The sequence below is a fragment of the Pteropus alecto genome, unplaced genomic scaffold (genome assembly GCF_000325575.1).
Source record: "Pteropus alecto unplaced genomic scaffold, ASM32557v1 scaffold100, whole genome shotgun sequence".
NCBI classification, from domain to species: Eukaryota; Metazoa; Chordata; class Mammalia; order Chiroptera; family Pteropodidae; genus Pteropus; species Pteropus alecto.
In genome coordinates, this window is record NW_006430723.1 from 4977651 (window position 1) to 4996504 (window position 18854).

Genomic DNA, 18854 nt, shown 5'->3' on the forward strand with positions numbered 1-18854 from the left:
TAATTAGCATGCATTTTCTTTGTCATTCAATTTCCATATTCTTTTGAAGACCATGATAAAATGATGATAAAGAGGAATTAGTGTGACTGTACTGATTATTCTAACCAAGACAGTTCGGCAAGAAAAATAAATAAATACATCTAGATTGAAAAGGAAGTAGTAAATTGATCTTAATCTGCTAGTGACATTACCTGATAAATAGAAAATCCTAAGAAATTCACACCCCCCAAAGATTATTAGAAATAATAAATGAGTTTAATATTGTCACAGAATAAAGATCAATATTAAAAAAACCAATTGTATTTTTATATATTAACAATAAAAATCTGAAAATAAAATAATCAAAAGGAAAGTAAAACAGGAATTAACAAATAAATGCAACATTTGCATTCGGAAAACTACAAAACATTGTTGAAATAAAAGAAAACTTAAAGAAATGTAAACGTATCCCATATTCATACATCAGAGGGCTTAATAATAAAATGGCAAGACTTCCTAAATTAATCTGCAAATGCAAGACATTTCTTATCAAAACCCCACATGAAGTTTTTCTTGCAGAAACTGACAAGCTGATCCTAACGTTCCGATGGAAATGCAAGGAATCCAGAATAACCAAAATAATCTTTAAAAAGAACAACAAAAGTGTAGCACTCAGACTTCTCAATTTCAAAACTTACTACAGAGCTACAGAGTAATCAAGACAGGGTGGTATGGGCATAAGGATAGACATATAAATCACTGAATTAGTATTGAGACTCCAGAAATAAAAGCTTAATTTAATGGCCAATTGATATTCTACAAAGATGCCAAGACAATTTAACGAAGGAAAAATAGTCTTTTAAATGGTGCTGGGACTACCTAATATCTATATGTAAAAAAAGAATTTGGACCCCTTGTTTATACTTCATAAAAATTAACTTACAATGGATCATAGATATATACATGTTTTAGCTAAAACTATGAAATTCTTAGAGCAAATCTTTGTAACCTTGGATTACATAATGCTTTCTTATACATGATACCAAAAAGATAAGTGACAAATAAAACATAAATTAGATTTTATAAAGATTAAAAATGTTATATTACAAATGATATCAGCAAGAGAATGAAAAAACAACTCACAGAAGAATATGTTTACAAATTTTATTTCTGATAAGGAACTTGTACCAGAATATATAAAGAACATTTACAACTCAATAATAAAGAGATACTAATGGAATATTTACGTGGACAAAGGATCTGAATAGACATTTCTCCAAAGAAGATATACAAATTGCCTATCAGCACGTGAAAAGATGCTTAACATCATCATCCGTTAGGTTAATGCAAATCAAAATCACAATGAGATACTAATTGACTCCCACTAGGATGACTATAATCAAAATAAAAATAATGACATATGTTAACAAAAGTAAAAAATTGGAACCCTTAGGCATTGCTAAAGGAAGGTGAAATTATGCAGTCATTTTGGAAAACAGTTTGACAGTTAAATATTATTACCATGTGACCCCAGAATTCTAATCCAGATGTACACTCAAAAAGTATTTAAACACATTCACACAAAAACCTGCACAAAATTGTTCATAGCTACATTATTCATAATTGCCAAAGGTGGAACAACTCAAATGTCTATCAATCGATGAATAGATAAACAAAATATAGTATATCCTTAAAAAGAAACATATTTAGTAATGAAAAAGAATAAAGTACTGATACTTGCTACAACACGAATAGAATTTGAGATCATTCTTAGTGAAAGAAGGCAATTACAAAGACTAAATTTTATGCCTGCATTTATAAGGAATATCCAGAATAGGCAAATCTACAGAGATAGAAACTAGACTGGTGGTTGCCTAGAGGTGGGAAATGGGGAGGGTAGAATGGGAATGACTGTTAATGGGTACAGGATGTTTTGGGGGGATGATAAAAATGTGCGAAAATTAGATAGTAATAATAGTTATACAACTTCATGAAAATACTGAAAACTATTCAATTATATACTTAAACAGGAAAAAGCAATCCAAATAAATAATCTGAAAAGTATCTGTTTTCTGTTAACCAAGGGCAAAGGATATCAAAAACTAAACAATTTTAAAACTTCTCCACATTTATAAGCTTTAGAATTCTTATTTATCTATATAAACTAATTATATTTTAATACGGAAATTTTCCATTTTTTCTTATAATATAGCAATATAAAAAAAGTCTGAAAATGTTTTACATGCTTTTTAAAATGTAGCCTATATATTAAATAATGGATCTTCAGAGAATGGATACTTTAAAGTATGATTTTTTTTTTTAAATTGAAAAGATAAAAATTGAGAAGTATAAAACCCATTACAGGAAAGCTATTATTAAAGGCGTAGTCTTTGATGAACTTTTTATTCATTGGCATATTATATTTTCTCCAGATTTTGGCTGAATCCTTATCGATATCATATATATGTATATATATATATTCTTATAAATTATTCATCTTTCTCTATTTTTCCATTGATATATATATGGAAGGATATATAATTTTATAATAATGTTTCAAATTTTATATGACATTTTTAAGGAAAATTATTAAATTTAAATGTCTGGAGTTTAACAGCAACAAAAGAAGAAATGAATGAAACCATAGGAATTTCTGAACTTCAGAAAATGATCTATTTATTATGAGAAATATTAGTTCTTAAAAAATTCTCCTAAGGCATATGCAGAAAACTACTGGCCTTAGGGCCCAATCCAGCCCTCAAATGTGTTGGGTTTCAGTTTTCTTTTTCTTTTCTTTTTTTTTTGACCTGCCTAGGATAGGCCTATGTAGGGTTTTAAATTTGAATTAGTTGTCAAATTTAAAATAAGAAAATTTCTCATAAAAATCTGTAGTTCCAGAGTGTATCATAAATCAGAAGCTCTGGAAATTTCAGCCCACAGACCTGTATGGAAAAAGCTTGCAGGAGCTGAGGAGCAGCAGCTTCTTTAAATGGGACATGTGTTCTCCCTTTCGGCATAGCCCCCAACGTCTCTTTGTTTACCCAACGCTGTAGCTCAGTGTCAGTTGCTAGTTGTCATTTATCGCCTTATACTTTTCTGGTTTTATCGCATCAGTTACCCCTGTGTCCTCAGTACTGGGCTTTACCATATTGCTTTTTAGTCTCCATGTTGATATTGACCTAATTGATCTTAGCATTTGTTCTTGCCGTTGTTTTCTTCTGTATTACTTGTCTCCAAGAGTCACCAAATGGTTGGTTATTAGATCTTTGTCCTTCTAGTTCTTTGTTCTATACAGAATGGTGTTATATTAGATGATGTCAACCAAACTTTGTATGATTTTATATTTCTCAGGGTCTTCTAAACTCATTCCCTTCACCCTCATGAACGCTGATTTCTTCTCTTACTGCAGTGGAGTTAGGCTATGTCCCTCTGGGAGACCCCACACTAAATAACGATTCTAAGGTATTCCAAATGCCATTTAGTCTGTCTACTGTTCCTCTCGATGGTCTTTGGCAAAGTACTTACTTTCCTTTTGATTGTATATCAGGCAGCATCTCTTCTAAGAATTTCATTCATAATCTGCATTTGTATGACATCCAGTTCTTAACCTTGTATATCACTCTCAGGGTAAATCTGGATAAAACTATCAGAAAATCCACTCTAAACTTGCTTAAAAATTAAAGAATTGTATTGGCTTATATAAAACTGCAGGTTGGGGTGGATCATTCAGTGGCCCTAGTTTTGTTTTTGTTGTTTTTTAAATTAAGCCTCCCTTATTACTTTTACTTTGTCCTAAGGATCTACTCCCCATAGTGGCAAAATAGCTGTGGAAATTCTTAGTTTCACCTTTATCTATCATGATATTCATTAAAAGAAAATCAGCATTTAAAAGTTAGAAAATATTTCCCCTCAAATACCCAATAAACCTCATTTATTCTCATAACCTAAACTGAGACACACAACCATTTCTTTAAAAAAAGATTGAAGTTGGGGGAATGCCACATCTTTGTTATTATGTCTACATACTTAAATCAATTACTGTGGGAAGAAAGTAGAAAATATTCTTCTTTTGGTGATAATTAGCCGGAGTTGGGATTGAGAATATCCCCTGATCACATGGATTATATCGAGAGGTTGGAAACTTGAATGAAAATCTTCATGCTGTTAGGAAGAAAGAAGGGGAAACTGATAAATAGTAAGCATTCAGCAATATTAACCACAATCAAATATTTTAGCCACCGAATGTTCACAAATACCTAATTATATATAGTGACATACTCAAAAGACACAATTTATAATTCATCTATTCTCTTCCTTTAGGTCCAGATGTAATTCTTCCTTGTTTGCTGACAGTATCTACCTCAGCATATTGTGCTGGTAAGGGAACTGGATGCTATTAGTAATACAAACAAACAAATAACAATGACAACAAATAAAACAAAATAAATCTCTATTGAGAAAGGGGATGAAGAGAATAAGAGGTATAGGTGTCACAAGGTGATAGTAGGTGTCATGTACTCTTGAATAGAAATATCAAGTACCTCATGAACTACAAGAAAAGTGAGATACTTGGTCAGCCAAACTGACAGTATTCATTTCCACTTCTAAGATGGGTTTCCTTTGTCAATTTTTTTCATAGCTGTATTTAAAATAGGCTTTGGAGATGATGTGGCATTTGCGGACCAGTCTTAGCTGTTATAAATTTGATGGGATAGATTGGTTTGAGCAATCAAAGGTTGTTTAGAGCCAGGTTTGGGTGTTTTTTCTTCTTTTCTTTCTTTCTTTCTTTCTTTCTTTCTTTCTTTCTTTCTTTCTTTCTTTCTTTCTTTCTTTCTTTCTTTCTTTTTTCTTTCTTTTTTTTTTTTTGCAGTATAGCTCCCTTAAAAAGTTGGTAGTTCTTGATCTTTTGCTTTCTAAAGTTTGCAAGCATGGTGACCACATACACTAGTTTATCTGATTAAAGTCTGAGTCTGATCACTTTATTCTCTTAGCAACTAGCTTCTGTGCATGGCCCATTCCCTTACAAATTGAATGGCCTCTTCATCTTTACCTTCATCTCAGAGCAACTTAAAAACAATTAACCTTAGGTGAAAGGGCACCAAAACTTTCATAATTACTCCAGATTAAATCCTATCTGCTCCTTCTCAATGACACAATTAACCACTTTCTTGGTTGAAAATGCTTAGCAGAATTTGCTTGAGAGGGGACTCATCTTGAAGAGTTAGGTTCATCTTGTCCCAATCTTGTTACCTTCTTGGCCTGCCACCCTCCTGCTCTGTTAGCAAAAACCTTTACTTTGGAGTAGAGCCTTGGTATTCTCAACCCTTTCAAACCCTATATTGGTAGATTTGAAATAGTCTGAATTTCAGTCCATTGAATGAAAAGAAGGATATTTTCTTCCATTCTTTCTCTTCCTTATTTTCACAAAGTTCAATTTAAAATAAGCCGTTATCTTTCTCGCAGACCTCACTAACGGCTAGAAATTCAATCCGACAGAGTCTGAATTCCTGATCTTTTCTTCTTAATCACTCTAAATTTCACCCTTTTCAAATACCTTGTCTTTTCCTGTAGTGGGAGAGGTGTCATTTTAGCCAACTCTTCTACAACTACGTAACAAATATCACCAACTTCCTAGTTCAGGAAAGTGGTATTCTTTTCGCTAACCTCCTATTTCAATTCAGCACCACACACTTGGAACCAAATTTTGCTTCAGCTAGGATTACTGTAGCTGCAAGTAATAGAAAGCTCTATTACTAGCTATTTTAAATAACAAGAAAAAAATTAGATCACATAAATAAAGTCCAGAATTAGTATGCGCTTCACAAAGCCATCGTATCTTGCCTTGACTGTTACAATATCCTTTTCCTTGTGTCTATGCTTCTGAGTGGGTCCCCTAAGTCAATTTTCCATATAGTAGTTATACTAATCTGTTGAAAATTTAGGTGATAGGTAGATAGATTGATAGACAGACAGACAGACAGATAGATATAGAGATACAGAGATAGAGATATGAAGGCTGACGAGTCCAAAATCTGTAGTGCAGGCTGGAGGTCTTGAGACCAGGAAAGCTGATGGTGCGGATTAATTCTAACATCAGCCTGCTGAAGAATTCCTTCTTCCTCTGGGAAACTGTTTTTGGTTCTATTTGGCCCTTCAGCTGATTGGATAGGACCCACCCACATAATAAAAGGCAGTCTTTTTAACTCAAAGTTCACTGATTTAAATGTTAATCTCATCCAAAACACCTCCATATTGACACATAAAATTAACCATCATACTCACAAGATTTTTCAGATCTGTGTTCACCCATCACTTTCTCAGATAAAAATTCCCTGCTATCCTGTTAAAAGGTTCTAGCAATTCCTCGTCTCTCTCTACTCTTTACCACTCTTTACTTTTCTTTACAGCTTTTATCAACACTGAAAATTATGTATTTATTTGTTGTATGCTTTTTATCTGTCCTCATTTCTAGAGTATCACTATTCTTATTTTCCAACAATATTTCTAATATAGTAGGTGCTTAACAAACGACAAATTTGAGTCATATTTTTTTTCACCTGATGGGATAAACACAGTCTTTCTTAACTAATAGGAGATGATTTATACACAGAAATAATTGCAAGACTTTCCTAAATCATAATGGCTGTACCATATATTTGTCTATTGTCTGTCACCTATACATTCTCTGTTCTGAAATGCTGGAGAGTGGAAATTAAAAGTACACTCCTTAGCTTTCCTTCCTAGCTCACCTCTATTTAGGTTTTTCCAAAACAGACACTAGCAGAGCATCAGATAGTTGGAGGAAAAGAGAAGCTATTGTTCTTCTTTTCTCTTGTTCTTCTTCTAACAGTACTTTCCAGCTCCTGAATCCTTTCCATCCATCAGAAACTCAGCTTCAGCTTAAATGGCCTCTCTTCCATGGTTCTAGCACAAACAGCAGGCCCTTGTCCAAGGTTTCAGTGCTATCTACACATCATCCTAGCAGGGAAGCACTGAATGGTCTTCTGAGCTCTGATTATACCATGTTATTCCTTTTGTTCTCCAAGGACTAGATGAAGCACTGAATGGTCTTCTGAGCTCTGATTACACCATCTTATTCCTTTTGTTCTCCAAGGACTAGATGAAGTAGCCACTTACAGATTACTAATCTCTGGTGTACCTCACTTTCATTCCATTTGTTATCTTGCAGACTTTCTAATAAACATGTAACAATATTCCTGAATTAGGTTGCCAAATTAAAGTCCACTGTTTGAAATCATTAGAGTGCTTTCTGTTTGGGGGGCCAGGTGGAGGAATTCCAAAAAAAAAAAAGACTTTAAAGATAGGATTTTTTTGGTTAGGTACCTTATAGAACTTGAATACAATGATGACCTTAACCTGTGGAAAATGGGTTACCATTAATCCATGACATGCAGTGACATCAAATTTACCAAATTGTTATACGTAGTTGCTTTAGATGAAAGGCCTACTGAAGGCAAGGCTATGGGAAACCAAGTGGTTAGATGCATTCAACTGCTATAGTAGTAATCATGACTACGAAGACTGTTGGGAAAGATTTTTTTTTTTTTGAGACTGTACTGGTTTACTTATAGAAAGAAACTGACGAATCCAGAGCTTTAATTTTTTAGTTCAACGCAGGTCCGAAACTCACAGGGTTTGTGTTCTCCTAAAATAATCTCTCATTTATTATAGCTGTAGGGAAGATCCCAACTCCCATCTCAAATCTAAAAGTGAAAATTATAGAATTACAATGTAAGTTGAATTCATTGCTTCATTAAATATCTTATGTGACATTTAGCGTACATTATCTTGTGTGAAATTTAGAGCATTTCTTGAGAAAGAATGGAATTTTGTGACTTGACATAGAGATATCCAGGTAGACATGAATTAATCTGATGACCACAAATCTCCTTGAACTCTATTACTAGCAGAAATAAGCTCCCATACCAAAGGTTATTAGTTTTCTTCTTTTTGGAAATCCTGTAGTAACTTCCCATAAAGAAGTTGCTTTGCAAGTGGATGTCTACAACTAAGACCGATCTCTACCATGCCATAGTGCTTTCAGACCTACAGCTTGAGTCAGATTTTGGCAAAAATCACAGGACAAGTGCAAAATCTTATCCACTATTATGGTAAGATTATTATTTTTTCACTCATATAACCTTAAACTTGGGGAATATGTGTAGAAATATATTCTAAGGATTTTGGAACAAAGTGTGATTTATGGAGATTCTGTATTCAATGTGCTTTCTTAAGTGGGTGGAAGTGGCTCTGATGTGGCCTTTATTCAATGATATTGAGAATACAACTTCCCTGGCATAATGAAGAAATATTCCAGAGCTTAGAGAGGTAGAAATAACTGAGTATATTTATTATCTGTAATATGGTCATTCCTCAATACGTTCTCCAGTTGAGTCCAGAGAATACTCCCTTTATTTAGACTTTGAGAAAACATTAGCGAGGGAAGTACAAGAATGCTCAAAAACTCTGTGATTCAGAAGGTGGACATGTATATAGATGGGAAAAAATTTATTATAAACTCATACTTTTGAAGCTGAGTGATTGATAATAGTGGATTAATTCTACCTTTCCTCTTCTTTTATATATATTTGAATTATCCACATTAAAATTAAAGAACATCCTTTTTGTGGTACCTATCTTTTGTTGGCTGAGATGACATTGCAAGAGGCCAACTTTAAAATAAGTTCCCAAATTTCAGTGTAAATGATGGGATTTCTGAATGGCAGAAGCCAAGTGTCAGTGCTTAACTCCTAGAGAAATGTGTAGACAATGGCCTGGTCTGTGGGTGTCATCCAGACAGCAATTTCCTAGCCACTTCGGTGCTTGACCAATGAGTTCATGTGCAAAGTAGCACAGAGGTTCTACAAGAACTTTAACAATATGAACCTTCTTTTACCAAAGCTATATGACTACCATTCTTGCTGAGGGCACAGGAGCCAGCAGAAGTCAGACATAAACCGTGAAATGGCACCATTCCTTGGGGAATCCAACCAGCCAACCACCTGCTATCAGATTGATTGCTTTGGACTTCTTCCAGCTTTAAACAGTAAATGATTTTGTCCTTACTGGAAGTGAAACTTTTCTGGATATTGGCTCTGCTTTTCCTGCTTCTAATGCCCCTTCCAGGACCAACATCAGTAGACTTTTGGAGTGCCTTATTCACCATCAAGATATTCCACACAATATTTCTTCTGACCAGAGGACTTATTCTTACAAAGTAAAAGAAGTGCAGTGATGGGGTCATAAAATTCACTGATCTTACTATATACTTCTTGGCTCAAAAGCAGCTGCCTTGACAGAAACATAGAATGTCTTCCTGAAGTATTAGATACAATACCAGCTGAGAGACAATAATTTTAAAATTTGGAGTGTTTTCCTATACCATGTAGTATGAGCTTCTACTAGACACTATGTATAATATTGTTCTGCTAATAATCCATTCATTAAGAAGAGAAATAAACACTCATTAAGTTTTTGCTGTGCACGTGACTTTGGGCTCTGCTGGTTGAGAGGTCTTATTTTCATAATGAATAGTTTTAACCAGGAGACATAATTCTTTTGTTGAAATGTAAGATTAAATCTGCCACCTGGTCATTGTGGGATCCTCATTCCATTGAAACAACAAATAAGGGTTGTTGTGATTTCTGGAGTGATTGGTCCTGATTACCAAAGAGAAGCTGGGTTGCTTCTCCATAGAGGAGACAGACAGAGTTCTGTCTGGAACCTGGGAGGTTTCCTGGAGTAACTTTTAGTACTTTAAGGTTTAATAGGAAAAATTAATGTAATTCTAGAGAACTGTAAGGGACAGCTTCCTCAAGGACTCAGATCTTCAGGAAGAAAAATTTGGTTCACTTTTCCCAGTTAAAGGACAATATTATCTGAGATCCTGGCTGGAGACATAGCAAACATGGAATGAGTAGTAGATAATGGAAGATATTGATATGAATTATAGAACATATTATATGTATATACATTTACTATGTATATACATTTAAATATTATATGTATATACATTTAAATATTAATTAATTTAATATTCTCTTTTTTAATATAAGGACCAAGGAAGTGGCTAAATTTACAATTTAATCTTTAGAGAACTAAATATCCTAGTGGATTTGTGACTTTAAGTGAAAACTCAGAAATCGATACGTCAGTGAGTGGATTTCATGTTTTCCATTTTTGGAGAAAAGGTGAGAATATCTCTTATTCTGCAAAGAGCAGTTCTTGATAAGGAGAAGGATCACATTATTGTTATTTTTTTGTTGTATTAAAACAAGGTAGGTATGAAGGATGTATATAGATGCAGGGTAGCCAAAGGATTGCATGTCTTGATTATTTGCTTACTTTCTCTCATCTTCTGACATACCATTCTTTACTTTTCTCTATAATCTGTGGTTGGAGAGACTGTATATTAAATTTTCTTGGCTCCATTTCCAGCTAGTTTCTTAAATTTTGCCCATAGGGTACACTGGGAAAAGATTAGCAGGCAGAAAGAGAGAAAACACTATTGCTACATCTCTCTTTCTCTTTCTTTATGACAGTACTTCTGGAAGCAGATGCACTTCTTCAAGGACCATAGTTTCAGCAATGACGTCTATCCCTTTCACAGTTCCAGCATGAACTCAGATGGTCTTTCTTTGGTGATGTCCTCAGCATCACAGCCTTAGCTCTGATGAGCCCAACTGTCTCCTTATGGTCCTTACCCTGAAACTAACAGATGCTTACTGAAGTTGCTAATCTTTGGTTTACTTAATTTTCTTTCTTTCACTCTCTCAATCTTTCCCATACTTGTGGAGTCAATTCCCTGTATTAAATTTTATTTGTTTGAACTATCTATAGTAGTTTATTTTTTCCTACCTGGAACTGGAATGAAATAATCATTAAAAAACTGTGTCATTTCCTTACTATGCGATTTAAAATTCAGTGAAAAGTGGACACTTCTATTAATTCTATTGAAAAGGAAGCCACTGAAAACTTCTCTTTTTGTTCCATATGTGCACATTCCCTCCTCTGTCAATTTCTAAATCAAACCCTATGGCCAGAGAATGAAATGGGACAAGAAGCTTAGGTCTGAACTTCCGAATCAATATCTGTGACAGATCGATGGTATTCCCCTTAGACCAAACCTAGTCTGGAGCCAAAGGTGAGGCTAACCTCAGCCTAGAGCACCTGGACTGCATGGTGGAGAGGTGCAGCTGTTAGAACGGGAATAGAGAGGAAAGAATGGAGGATGAGCAATAAACAATAAGCTCTCATTACATTGTACCCATTTCTTTACTTGTCATTTTGCTTCATTAAACTACGAGGCCACTGATGGCACACACTGTGTCTTTTATCTAAATAACTCACATTGAAAATTGTGACTGTCACCTAATAGACAAGTGTCAAAAGTTTCTTGAATGGATGAATGAATCAATTTGCCAGAGCTTTCGAATATTTGTTCTGGAAAAGGACGATATTATTAGTAATAATAATACACAATGCAAACAGGCACTTGGACAATAGTATTTGTAGAATTGGAGATTTGCTTATTCAGGGGCATTTCTATGCTTTAATCATCAGATCACTCTTTCAAACAAAATGTTATGGGAAAGGAATGTGTGCATGTGAGTACATTTGTATACAAAGTAAAGATTGTAGACATGTTTCAGTTTGCTTAAATCTTCTTTGTTTGATGGTGCATTTGATATTCTATGTTTTAAATTCCTAAATCTCTTTTGGAACATGTTTTGGTGCATGTGTTACAAGTTAATAAAGAAATAAAACTGCTTCAGCCATCTCAGAGCTGAAGTAAGAACCAGTGTTTTGACTCGTGGGAAGTTATTTTCCTTCTATTAGTGGGAAGGTGGGAGTGGGCTGTGGATCCTAGAGCCAGACTGCATGAATTAGAAACTCAGCTTCACAATCCAGCAACTCTATGATCTGGTGCAAGAATTATACCCAGGGCCTTAAACATGAGAGGTGTCTTTTGTGTTATAGTCAGGGGGCAGCCCTTATTAAGAAAACTCGTGTTTCATATTTGCGTCTTAAAAATGTAGATAATATTAGTAATCTCCTCAATGGTTAATATGTGGAATGCTGTTAATATAGTCCTTAGTACTAGCAAATATTCTGTAATATGATCATGCATCATCAAATCATATTTTGAAATCAAAAGTGGTAGAGAGAAGTCAGCCAGAAAATCCTATCATGACATTTTTTCACTGTGTGAATCAGGACTGTTTATCCAATATTTTAATTTCTTTGCACATAATAGTTGTGTACTTTAAAGCCCCTTGTAGTTATGTAGGCTGTGTGACTAGTTGAGATCCAGTATATAAGTTACTTTTGGGCCAGACTAATTAATTGCTTTCTTTTCCCTGCAGTGATGATGAATTTGATCCCAGGTAATGGCTATGTGGTTAGATTGGGTCTCAGAAAGAGAATAATATAAAACAGAACGACTGCATAATGCTATGAGATTTAGGGGCTGTTTGTTACCTCAGCATAAGCTAGTCCATATGCTTCATGATCTGGAGAAAAAAAAACAACACACATTGTGTTTCAGTTTCCTCATCCTCCAGATAAAGAAGCTGGATAGAAAAGATTATGCTAAAGTTTCTTTGAGTTCTAAAGTTATATGTTCTTTGATATGAATAATAATAGCAGTGAGGATCAGATATTCTTTGGGTCTCAGAAAGAGAATAATATAAAACAGAACGATGCATAATGCTATGAGATTTAGGGGCTGTTTGTTACCTCAGCATAAGCTAGTCCATATGCTTCATGATCTGGAGAAAAAAAAAAACAACACACATTGTGTTTCAGTTTCCTCATCCTCCAGATAAAGAAGCTGGATAGAAAAGATTATGCTAAAGTTTCTTTGAGTTCTAAAGTTATATGTTCTTTGATATGAATAATAATAGCAGTGAGGATCAGATATTCTTTAAATCAAGGAAGAACAGAAATAAGCTCATTAATAAGCTACGAGAATCAAAGAACACTAGAGTAAGGTGAAAACTTAGGTCAGCTTTTCCCCAAGTATTTTCCTTAGAAATCTACTCATAGGGATGCTTTGTGACAGAGGGTTCCTCGATCAAATAAGTTTGGGAAACAATACATATGATCTCTTTCTCTTAAACTTCAAGCATGTTATCATAGTCTAAGTATTCATGAAGGAAATCTTTAACATGCATTTTACCTAGCATTCACCAGTAAAATTTTGTAGTGAAAATCACTTTTAAAATAACTTCACAGTGATGGACTGGGCAGCTGTATTTTTGGTTTCTGCAGGATGCTTTCTCACATCTATCCTCCAAGCCTTTTTGGTAATTGCTCCTCCTTCTGTATGTGATCACAGGAGTGGGAATATAAACCAGAGTGTCTCATTCCTGTGGTCATAGTACTTGGTTCATATATGAACACGAGGCCAATCAGAACCTTCATTATGATTAATATTTTTGATGACCCCCAGGATCTAGCTGAGCCTCACTGACACACATTTTAGACTTCCCCAATGTGGGTTGCAGTTACTCGCTATTGAAAAAATTCAGACTGAAACTAGTCTTCTTTAGAACAGAGTTTGAAAAATGCTGTTCCAAGGTAACAGTTGAGAGTAAAATGATGTAATTTTAAAATTTATGAAATGTAAATCCAACTTTCTCTAAAGGAAAATGGGTCTATTAGAAAACCTGAAGATGAGAGTGACATATTTAGCATGAGAGGACATATTACAGGCTATTTTTTTTCTTTTTTTAAAAGATAATTTAGAAATAGAAGATGATGGTAACAGATTCAAAAGGATCAAAATTTACCGAGGAATAATCTTATTTTAATGTTCAATTCATTTACTCATTAATACTATACATATTAATTAAAGGAAGAGTATGACATTTATTTATGGACAATAGTGTTAGAAACTTGACATATATTATTTCATTTATTTCTCACATGAAGTCAGGAAGATAGATAAAAATTGCCATCACTTTACAGATTGTGAAACTAAGTTTCATAAACCTTAAGTAATTTGCCCAATGTCACAAACTAGAATATGGTAATACTGGAATTTTAAGGCACTCGTAGGTGCCATCCAATGAAGTTGGATGCATTAGTTTTCTATCACTGCCTTAACAAATCTCCCCCAAATTTAACAGCTTAAAACAAAACAAATTTGTTATCTCACAGTTCTGTAGTTCAGAAGTCTAGTGGGTTAGCCGGTTTCTCTGCTAAGACTCTCACAAGACCAATATTAAAGTGTTGGCAGGGCTAAGTTCCTTTCTGGAGGCACTAGTGAACAATTCATTCCTAGGCATGTTCAAGTTGTTGGCAGAATTCATTTCCATGTAGTTGTAGGACTCAGGTCTGTCTCCTTGCTGACTATTGGCCAGGAGTTGCTCTCAGCCTCTAGAAGCTGCCCTCATTCCCTGATTTATGGCCCCCTTCAAAGCCAGCAGAACATTCAATTCATTCTCATGCTTGGACTCTCTCCGACTCTCCTCCATCTGCCTCATCTCTCTGATGAATCTCTTGACTCTAGCCAAGGACAATATCCCCACTTTTAAGAGCACATGTGATTATACTGAGCCCACCTGGATAATCCAGGATAATCTCCTTTTCTCAAATTCGGTAACCTTCATCATATCAGCAAAGCTCTTTTTGCCATGTTATATAACATTCACAGGTTCAAGAGAATGAAGCATGGAAATCTTAAGGGGTCCATTATTCTGCCTACTGCATTCTTCCTATGCAATGTTATGATCAAAATGTTTTGAAGTGCGAAAAGAAGAAATTTTATACACCTGACTCCTTAAACACCCATTACATTTACTTGCAGATATAAAAGTGGCATATATATATATATATATATATATATATATATATCATTATACTATACACATATGATTATTTTAGGATACAAATGATAAATATGCTTACAAAAGGAAAGTTAGAGTTGATAGAATAAGTAGAAAACAAGAATTCTAAGAAAAGTTATTTAATTATATATATGTGTATATATAACGAAAGGAATACGTAAAAACAACTAAAGTGAACGTTTCTTTGGCTGATATTATTTTAGGCAAAAGAGAAGAAGTCTGTTGTTATATTTGTGAGAATAAGCTCAGTCATGTAAGAAGAAATCCTGGAGTACTACTCACATATGGCAAATACTGTGACAGGGCCTGATGTATTTAAGAGGTCCTTAAAAAGTAAAAATTCTATATTATATTTATTTATAATTGCCAATAGTTGGAAGCAACCAAAATGTCCTTTAGTAGGTGAATGATTAAGCAAACTGTGGTATATCCAGACAATGGAATCAAAAGAAATAAGCTATTAAGTCATGAAAAGATATAGAGGGAACTTAGATACATATTACTAAGTGAAAAAAAGCTAACCTAGGGAGGGTATGTACTGTGTGATTCCTACTGTATGACAGTCTGGAAAAGGCAAAACTATAGATACAGTAAAAAGATCAGTGGTTGCTATGGATTAAGGGGGTGGGAAGGATGAATGGGCAGAGAGCACAGAAGGCTTTTAGGTCAGTGAAATCATTCTTATGATACTACAACGGTGGTTACATATCATTTATACATTTATAAAAACCCATAGAATGGACAAGAGTGAACCTTAGTGCAAACTATAGACTTTGAGTGATAACAATGTGTCAATTTAGGTTCATTGGTTTTAACAAAAGTATCACCGTGGTGCAGAATGTCAATAGTGGGGGAGGTTTTGCCTGGGTACATGGAAACTCTCTGTTCTTTCTGCTCAATTGCTGTGAACATAAAACTGCTGTAAAATATAAAGTCTACATTAAAAAATGAATTGCTCAGGAGGATTTGATAGAAAAATTTTAGAAGCTGACAGACTGAATAAGGGTTCCAGTGCGCAAAAACCTGACATTTAACTGTATAAGCACTAGATATTTCTATGTAGGATTGCTAGTATTGGTTTGGTATCTAAAAATCTACATGTCATATTATTTCAGGTTAAATTGTATTTTAATTAAATACTATTTTTCATTTGCATATAGTCATATACTTTTTAAAAACCAGTTTCAGGTATACAACACAACAGTTAGGCATTTATATAATTCATAAAGTGATACCCCCAGTTACCCTAGTACCCACCTGGCACTATATATATCCATTTCAATATTATTGCCTATATTCCCTATGCTGTGCTCCACATCCCCGTGACTGTTCTATAACTATGAATTTGTGCTTCTTCATCCCTTTACCTTTTTCACTCTGTCTCCCACAATAATGTACTTTTAACAATATTCTTTTTAATTTTTTTTGTTTATGTTGGCATAAATCTTTAATATAAATAGAGAAGGGGGAAACTGCTTGTTTTTCAGAGGGTTGTACAGGTTTATGTCATTGAAACAAAAGACTATACTTAAATTAAGAAAAACGAAAATAGCTAGACTCACAAACATTCTCAAAACTAAAGAAATAAAGATAAAAAATTATCCCCTTAGTTTAGAATGGGGACAAATAAAATGATAGCTTTTCAGTATCCAATGATAGCCACAATTTATACAAGGATGTTTAGACTATAATCAGAGAAATAAATATGGCTAAAATAATGCTCAATTTGGATGTTTCTATAGGGTAGCTAGAAGTTGCAATTTCCATTTATCCAAAACATAAGAGTTAGCAAATTATTTGGAGGCAGAAAACAAAAATCTCAGCTGCCATTTGTTTGCTAGTGACTTAAATACATTGCCTGAGTCATTTATTACCACTATCTAATTGACAGAAAACAGTTTGGTGCATTTTGAAGGAAGAGTGAGTGAGGCCAAGGGTCTGAGAAATAAGGAATGGCTTTTACGTGTTATTTTTTATTAACTATAATTTAAAGCAGTTGCATAGACAAAAACCTTACAAATATTTTTAAAGTGACTTTTAAAGGTTTTTAAAGTCACTACAGAACAAAAAAGAGGAAAATTCATTTCGACAAGACAACAATTGGTCTTCATAGTTTTTTTTTTCTGTCTGCTGCTGCTTAAAACATAGAATTATAAATTTAAGCCTAATTTAAAACAACACACAAACTATAAATGAATCCTCTCAGTATTAAACATTAAAGAGATGAATTTGTCTAATAACTCTTTGACCTGTATTTTTTAGTTTATCCTCTCCAGCCTGACTAAAGAATGAAAAATCACAGTGATAACAAAAAAAATAAAAAAAACAAAGTCAATCCTTAAGAATATTCTATCTCATTTAACAGACTACCTTTTCTATATTCTTTGACCATTTAAAATTAGAGGTGTCTTCTGCCTCCAAGAAGATACTGTGTAGCAGTGGAATGAAATATCCTTATTTATGTTCAAGCGCCTCCCTGGCAAAACTACTCCCTTCTTACCATTTTAGAGCCCTGTGATACTTCCCTAAATCTTACCCATTCTTTTCTTCAAAGTCTGGCTGAAGGGCCTACTTCCTTCCAACCTACTCCAGTCCACGGTGTGCTCTTATCTTATTGCACTATGTTCATATCTTTTGGCATACACAAATCATTTGACGCTCAGCCTTTTATTCTTGAAACACATGCTGTACCTTCTTTGGCGTCTCTCCTGCTTCTATAGTCTGAGTCTAAGAAAAGGCTTTGTGGGAGGAGCGTCCTCTGTCACTGTCCATGGTACTGAAACATCGTTGTGGGCTAAGAAGGTTTTTCTTAAGCTTACCTCTGGTGACTCCTATTTTCTCCTAGGAATTTTCAAATTGGCAAAGTGGTGGTGACAAGGAAAAGTAAGGCAAGAAGCTATTGGAAGAGAAAGAGGAACAGACAGAGGTAAAGCTCTCATGTCATTGCTTGGAGAAAATAAGACCCTTGGTTTGACATAATTTTTAAACAATTGCAGGTGCCAGCTTGGGAACCAGAGGGTGACATAGCCGACATAGCCAATGAAGGAGGGTAAGAAATGCGTGCACCAAGATATACCGAGCCGTGCAAGTGTCGGCATGAGAAAACATATTGATGCTGCTGGTGGGCGAGGATACCAGACAGGCAGCATGTTGTGAACGCAGCATCACTTATGTCGAACCAAATTGCCGTAGGTTTTCTTTGTCTTTATTTTTCTCTCTTGATTAAAAAAAATGTCACTTGGCACTGTAGCAGAACAAAGATAACTGTAACTTATGCTTCACATTGGATGTAGCTCTGCATCTCTTCCCTTCTAGCTCTTCTGTAACAGTTACAATGCTATCACCATCAGCCCCGGTTGATGGTAATGGGGAGAGCATATACCCCTGCATTCACTATGTAAGTTCCCCCAACTAAAGTGTAACCTCGTCGAGGACAAACACGGGACATTAAACATTTTTTGGATCCTTAAAATGCCAAATTAGAGTGCCTGATAAAAATTAGGGGTTCAGTAATATTCTTGGAATCAATAAAAGAATCATGTCTACCACAGAGAGTACTCAACAAAGACTTGTTAAATGAGCAAATGTTTTGTTTTAACACTTCCATCCTCTTCTAGGTTCTTTGAAAGTCCAATCCTCTTTCTCTTGGGATTTCAGGTCCCAACAAACCTACCTCCCTCTCGCGTCAGTCACTCATTACCTTCGCTGCACTGGGGGCCTGCCCTCCTCTAGCCATGTGTCTGTTCCCTCTCCGGCTCAACCTTTTTTCCTACTGTTACCCGGGTCCCTTTCTCCCCACCAGGACCTCTCCCGCACTGAGGGTCCGAGTCCCGGTGGCTCCGGGCGGCTCAGCTCCGAATCTCCGCCCGCAGGGTAACGCGTTGTCATGGACACGGCACCTGCGCCCTCCGGCGGTGCCCCTTCTCCACCGTCCCCTCCCCCCACCTGCGGCGGGGAAACGGCCTCGCCTCCCCAGCTCCGCCCCGCCCCGCCCGCTCGGCG